The sequence below is a fragment of the Oryctolagus cuniculus genome, chromosome 1, assembly GCF_051225735.1.
Source record: "Oryctolagus cuniculus isolate XC-2025 breed Fujian yellow rabbit chromosome 1, ASM5122573v1, whole genome shotgun sequence".
In the NCBI taxonomy this organism is placed as follows: domain Eukaryota; kingdom Metazoa; phylum Chordata; class Mammalia; order Lagomorpha; family Leporidae; genus Oryctolagus; species Oryctolagus cuniculus.
The window spans coordinates 170,486,825-170,494,521 of record NC_142867.1 but is presented as its reverse complement, the minus strand read 5'-3'; positions in this window follow the sequence as shown (position 1 = coordinate 170,494,521).

Sequence of the window (7,697 nt, the reverse complement as noted above, 5' to 3'; positions counted from 1 at the left end):
TGATTGCTAGTGATCTTGAACATTTTTTCATGTGTCTGTTGGCCATTTGGATTTCCTCTTTTGAAAAATGTCTATTGAGGTCCTTGGCCCATCTCTTAAGTGTGTTGTTTGTTTTATGTTGTGGAGTTTCTTGATCTCTTTGTAGATTCTGATTATCAACCCTTTATCTGTTGCATAGTTTGCAAGTATTTTTTCCCATTCTGTCGGTTGCCTCTTGACTTTCCTGACTGTTTCTTTTGAAGTACAGAAACTTCTCAATTTGATGCAATCCCAATGTTAATTTTGGTTTTGACTGCCTGTGCTTCTGGTGTGTTTTCCAAGAAGTCTTTGCCCATACCTATATCTTGAAGGGTTTTTCCAATGCTCTCTAGTAATTTGATGGTGTCGGGTCATAGATTTAAGTCTTTAATCCATGTTGAGTGAATTTTTGTGTAAGGTGAAAGGTAGGGGTCTTGCTTCATGATTCTGCACATGGAAATCCAGTTTTCCCAGAACCATTTATTGAATAGACTGTCCTTACTCCAGGGATTGGTTTTGGATCTTTGATCAAATATGAGTTGGCTGTAGATGTTTGGATTGATTTCTGGTGTTTCTATTCTGTTCCATTGGTCTATCCATCTGTTTCTGTAGCAGTACCATGCTGTTTTGATTACAACTGCCCTGTAGTATGTCCTGAAATCTGGTATTGTGATGCCTCTGGCTTTGTTTTTGTTGTACAAGATTGCTTTAGATATTTGAGGTCTCCTGTGTCTCCATATGAATTTCAGCATCATTTTTTCCAGATCTGAGAAGAAGGTCTTCGGTATCTTGATTGGTATCACATTGAATCTGTAAATTGCTTTTGGGAGAATGGACATTTTGATGATATTGATTCTTCCAATCCATGAGCATGGAAGATTTTTCCATTTTTTGGTATCCTCTTCTATTTCTTTCTTTAATGTTTTGTAATTCTCATTGTAGAGCTCTTTAACGTCCTTGGTTAAGTTTATTCCAAGGTATTTGATTGTTTTTGTAGCTATTGTGAATGGGATTGATCTTAGAAGTTCTTTCTCAGCCGTGGTATTGCCTGTGTATACAAAGGCTGTTGATTTTTGTGCTTTGATTTTATACCCTGCTACTTTGCCAAACTCTTCTATGAGTTCCAATAGTCTCTTAGTAGAGTTCTTTGGGTCCCCTAAATAAAGAATCATATCATCTGCAAAGAGGGATAGTTTGAGTTCTTCCTTCCCAATTTGTATCCCTTTAATTTCTTTTTCTTGCCTAATAGCTCTGGCTAGAACTTCCAGAACTATATTGAATAGCAGTGGTGAGAGTGGGCATCCCTGTCTGGTACCAGATCTCAGTGGAAATGCTTCCAACTTTTCCCCATCCAATAGGATGTTGGCTGTGGGTTTTTCATAAATTGCTTTGATTATATTGAGGAATGTTCCTTCCAAACCCAGTTTGCTTACAGTTTTCATCATGAAAGGGTGTTGTATTTTATCAAATGCTTTCTCGGCATCTATTGAGATAATCATATGGTTTTTCTTCTGCAGTCTGTTAATGTGGTGTATCACATTGATTGTTTTGCGCACATTAAACCATCCCTGCATACCAGGTTAAATCCCACTTGGTCCGGGTGGATGATTTTCCTGATGTGTTGTTGCATTCTACTGGCCAGAATTTTATTGAGGATTTTTGCATCTATGTTCATCAGGGATATTGGTCTGTAATTCTCTTCCAATGCTGCATCTTTTTCCGGCTTAGGAATTAAGGTGATGCTGGCTTCATAGAAAGAATTTGGGAGGATTCCCTCCTTTTCGATTGTTCTGAATAGTTTGAGAAGAATTGGAGTTAGTTCTTCTTTAAATGTCTGGTAGAATTCAGCAGTAAATCCATCTGGTCCTGGGCTTTTCTTTGTTGGGAGGGCCTTTATTACTGTTTCAATGTTTGTCTCAGTTATGGGTCTATTTAGGTTTCCTATGTCTTCCTGGTTCAATTTAGGTAGGTTGCATGTGTCCAGGAATCTATCCATTTCTGATAGGTTTCCCTGTTTGCTGACATATAGGTCCTTGTAGTAATTTCTGATGATCCTTTTTATTTCTGTGCTGTCTGTTGTTACGTTTCCTTTTTCATCTCTGATTTTATTGATTTGGGTCTTTTCTTTTTTTAGTTAGTTGGGAAATGGGGTGTCAATTTTGTTTATTTTTTCAAACAACCAGCTCCTCGTTTGGCTGATTTTTGTAATGTTTTTTGGATTCAATCCTGCTGATTTCTTCTCTGATTTTAATTATTTCTCTTTTCCTACTAGATTTGGGTCTGGTTTGCTGCACATTTTCTAGATCCTTGAGATGAATTGAAAGCTCATCTATTTGGTGCCTTTCCAATTTCTTGATGTAGGCACCTATTGATATAAACTTTCCTCTTAACACTGCTTTTGCTGTATTCCATAAGTTTTGGTATGTTGTGCTGTTATCCTCATTTACTTCCAGAAAATTTTTGATTTCTCTTTTAATTTCTTCTATGACCCATTGTTCATTCAGGAGCATGTTGTTCAATCTCCATATGTTTGAGTATGCTCTAGGGATTCCTGAGTTGCTAATTTCCAAGTTCATTCCTTTATGGTCTGAGAAGCTGCATGGTATGATTCTAATTCTTTTGAATTTGCTGAGACTTGCTTTATGGCCTAGTATGTGGTCAATCCTAGAGAAGGTTCCATGTACTGCTGAGAAGAATGTAAATGCTTTCTGTGTAGGATGAAAAGTTCTGTAGATATCTGTTAGATCCATTTGTGCTATAGTGTCATTTAAATCTACTGTATCCTTGTTGATCTTCTGTCCTGTTGATCTGTCTCTTTCTGAGAGTGGAGTATTGAAGTCCCCCAGTACTATTGTATTTGGGTCTAAATCTCCCTTTAAGTCCCTTAACAAATCTTTTAAATAAACCAGTGCCCTGTAATTAGGTGCATATACATTGATAATCGTTATATCTTCCTTTTGAATTGATCCCTTAATCATTATATAGTGCCCCTCTTTGTCTCTCCTAACAGTTTTTGTGGTAAAGTTTATGTTGTCCAATATTAAGATGGCTACGCCTGCTCTTTTTTCATTTCTGTTGGCATGGTATATCTTTTTCCAGCCTTTCACTTTCAGTCTGTATGGATCTTTATTGGAAAGATGTGTTTCTTGTAAGCAGCAAATAGATGGGTTTTGTTCCTTAACCCAATCAGCCAATTGGTGTCTTTAACTGGACAGTTCAGGCCATTAACGTTCAATGTGACTATTGATAAGTAGTAGCTTTGCCCTGCCATTTGCCAAGGATATTTTCTGATATATGTTTTGAACTTCCTGTGATATTTTGGTGTGAGATTTCCTTCATTTACCTTCTTTCATATTGATGACCGTGTTTCTGCGTTTCTGTGTGTAACACATCTTTAAGCATCTTTTGCAGGGCTGGACGAGTGGCGACAAATTCTTTCAATTTCTGTTTGCTATAAAAGGTCTTTATTTCACCTTCATTCACAAATGATAGCGTTGCAGGATATAATATTCTGGGCTGGCAGTTGTTCCCTCTTAGTACCTGGGCTATATCTCGCCATTCCCTCCTAGCTTGTAGGGTTTCTGATGAGAAGTCAGCTGTGAGTCTGATTGGAGATCCTCTGAGAGTAATCTGATGTTTCTCTCTTGCACATTTTAGGTTCCTTTCTTTATGTTTCACTGTGGAGAGTTTAATTACAACATGTCGTGGTGAGGATCTCTTTTGGTCATGTTTATTAGGAGTTCTATGAGCTTCCTGTACTAGGATGTCTCTGTCCTTCTCCAAACCTGGGAAATTTTCTGCTAATATTTCACTAAAAAGGCCTTCTAATCCTTTCTCCCTCTCCATGCCTTCAGGAACTCCTAGAACCCGAATGCTGGGTTTTTTAATAGTATCCTGAAGATTCCCGAAAATATTTTTTAGATATCTAATTTCCTCTTCTTTTTTTTGGTTTGATTGTAAATTTTCCTGTGCTCTGTCTTCTAACTCTGATATTCTCTCTTCTGCTTCACCCATTCTGTTTTTAAGGCTCTGTAATGTGTTTTTCATTTGATCTATTGAATTCTTCACTTCATTATGATTTCTCGTCACTATCACAGTTTCATTTTCTACTAGTTGTTTCATTTCATTTTGATTCCTCCTTAATATTTCATTTTCACGAGAGAGATTTTTTATCTTGTCCATTAAGGATTTCTGTAGTTCGAGAATTTGTTTTTGAGAACTTCTTAATGTTCTTATCAATTTATTGAGATCCACTTCTTGCATTTCTTCTATCTCATCATCTTCATAATCTTGAATTGGGGTGTCTATTTCATTTGGGGGCATCAAAGTGTCTTGCTTGTTCTTGTTACCTCGGCTTTTGCATTCGTTTGTCATATTGGAGATATTCTTTGTTTTTTTCTCGTTATACTGTGACTCTAGATTAAGAGGACTGTCTGCTTTTGATTGATCCTTAGAGGCTGTGATGGGTGTGGCCAGAGTCTGGTTCTACAGGGTTAAGGGTGTGCCAAAGGTGATTCACCCTGATTGTTCTCTTGCTTGCTCTTGCTCTCTCTCTCTCTCTCTCTTTTTTTTTTTTTTTTGGCTCAGTTGGGAAGTAATTCCACACAGCTGAATGGAATTGAGAGTAGTTGATGTATGAAAACTGGCCCCTGTGGGTATTTGTTTGCTTACCAGAGTCAGGTTTTTCTGCTTGGCTAATGAGAGACACCCGCTTTACATATACAAAATGGCACACACCGCTTTACTTACGTAAAATGGCGCCTGCCCTTTGTCTTGCTCGGCTTTGTAAGGTGAGTGGAGAGAAAGGCTAAATGTCCGTGCACGTTCCCCTTATTTATTCGATTTTTTTCTCTCCTCCAGCCAGCCTGGTGAACTTTCCCCAATGGGGTTTCAGGCCTTGTTCTCTGCAGGCTTTTTCTGCCTTTCCCTGCCAATGTTTCGGGTTACGGAGAGGTTTTTAGCTCACCTCCCCTTCCAGCGCTGGTGCGCAGACTCTGTGGCTCCGGCTGGTCTGGCAGGTTCAGCGGGTCCGGCGGCTCCCGCGGCTCAGCTTCCACGTGGTGGGCGACCTTGCTCTCCCCTTAGGTCCTCCGAGTCACAGCCACTAGATCTGGAAGAGTTTCCTCTGCAGTTTTTCCTTGATCCTTTTCCGGAGGCTACCGTAACTCCACTTTTATTAAACTATCTTTTCCCAGACTGTCGGTGCGCACCCTCACTATTCCGCCATCTTCAGTTCAAGGAAATTTTTTACTCAAATGTTCTATTCTCTTCCTCTTTCTGGGTCAGGTGGTGATCACATGATATCTGGTCAAGATCATTTTCCAGCTGTGAGGCTTCTGGTCATCCTGAGAACTCGGTAAGGACCCTAACAATCGAAGCTCACAGAGAGGCAAAGCGGAGCCATCTGGAGCCACCACCAGAAACAGTGCCAGGAAGCGGAGAATAGTGACTGTCAGAAGGAAGACGCATGCGCAGTCTATATCTGTATTTCTATCTATGTAGAACCCATTATCATTTCTTTTGTACATATTGCAGGCATTAGGGTACTCCCTGATAACCTGAACCATTAGTTACATGAACTTATTTCTAAGCCTATTTTCAGAAGTCAGGTTTATACATATTAAAAAAAAAAGGAGATTAGAATTCAAGGATCTCAGATAGGTAATGGTAGTTTTTGGTGTAATTGATTGTCAGCTATCATTATCCATTAACATTCTTTAAAATATACTCTTAAAATCTATTTCATTCTTAAATTCTCATCTCCTGTTTTGTGCTTTTTCTCTGGGATTTTTCTACATTTCCAGGGGTACGAGAGTGAGAGAGTGCTGAATCCCTATGTTTATTCATAGTCCTGAATTTGTGCTTCAATTAAATTGCTATACTCTGTGGAACAAAACTGTATTGAAGGTTTGTGAATCACTAAGGTAGGTTTATCACTGTAGTAATCATATTATGTGGAGAAACAGAACCAATAAGACATAGGAATATACTCCTAGATAGACATAGGTAATAGGTAATGCTTATGGATACATAACGAGAGAGAGAGGGAGGAAAGGAGAGAGCGAGCGAGTGAGCAAGTGAGCAATTGGATGGGCCAATTTCGTAAATCTCAATCTCTCTTTCTGTCACTCCACTGTGCACTAAGAATTTATTTTAAGAAATTGGTTCAGGGGTTGGCATTGTGATGCAGCAGATAAGCTGCTGCTTGTGATGCCAGCCTTCCATATAAGTACCGGTTGGAGTCCAGGCTGCTCTACTTCCAAACCAACTCCCTGCTAGCGTGCCTGAGAGAGCAGCAGAAGATGGTGTGAATGCTTGGGCCCCTGCCACCCATATGGGAAACCTAAATAGAGTTCCAAGCTCCTAGCTTTGGCCTGTCTCAGTCCTGGCTGATGATGCCATTTGGGGAGTGAACCAGTGGATGAAAGATCTGTCTCTCCCTCTGCCTGTCACTCTGCCTTTCAAAAAATACCTTCATAGCAACTTCCAAACTAGTGTTTCGCCATTTTCTGGTACCATGATCTAGCCAAACTGACTCACACAAGTCATCATCACACATTTTAACACACAGCTGTGGACTGAGAACACAGAACCTGAAGACAGACTTCCTGGTTTCTTTATTCTGACCCTGCACTTCCAGGCTGCGTGACCTTGCACAAATATTTACGCTCTCTGTGTCTCAATTTTATTACATTAAAGATTGGGATAAATCAGAGTATTGCACTCATGTGAAGATTACACGAGTTAAAACATGCAAAGTGCTTTTGAATAATGTCTGACACACTGTAAAACCCACAAAGAATGTCAGCTACAATTATTTTTTGGTATTTTAGCAGATACCTCTTACCTAAGTAATTTAGTGTCCATATTGTGATATGGCTAACAAATCACTCATTACACAACTCATGTTGCAACCCACTTCCTACAAGCTTGCTTGCTTCTCATTCTCCCTGTTCATCTAAGTACACTCCCAACTTATTCCAGTGTTTAACCAAGTGTCACCTGAAACCAATTGCATCAGAATGACCTGGGTGATTATTATAAAGGGCAATTACTTCAAGTTCCCTTTACTAAATCAAACTCCATATATAAGATTCAGGAATACATACTCTTATTAAGCACCCAAGAATCCTTATAGTAAATAAGATTGGAATACTATTAATCTAGTTGTCTGAGCAGAGAATCACTCCAGCCTCGCTTCACTCCAGCCATATCAAATCAAAATCTTTGGGTAGGACCTGGATTCAGGTGAGAACCACTGATTCACTGGCAAAGTCCCAATTCAGATCTAGCTCTCTGTATTCCTTCTATGATATACAAATCACTTATTTCTTCAGAAAAAAAATGGCATACAAAATCTGTTTCCTTAGGTACAATTCCTGGTTTAAAATACTATATCCCTTTTTCACCTGTTGCTTTTTATCATACTTAAAAAAAAAAAAAGAAAGAAAGAAAAAGTGCTGTCCCAGGGTTTCCCTGGCTGCATGCAGTTCTAAAGACTACTCATACATTTTTCTAGCTCCTTGCCTCCTCCAAATGTTAGTGGCAGACTTTACATCTCTGGTGATTCATGAGGTTTTCCCAGCTAAAGCCTGGCATTGAATGAGGTCTGACTGGGGGCTGATGATCTTCTAATTTCAGAGCAGGGGGCATTAATTGCATACCCAATCCACTGCATG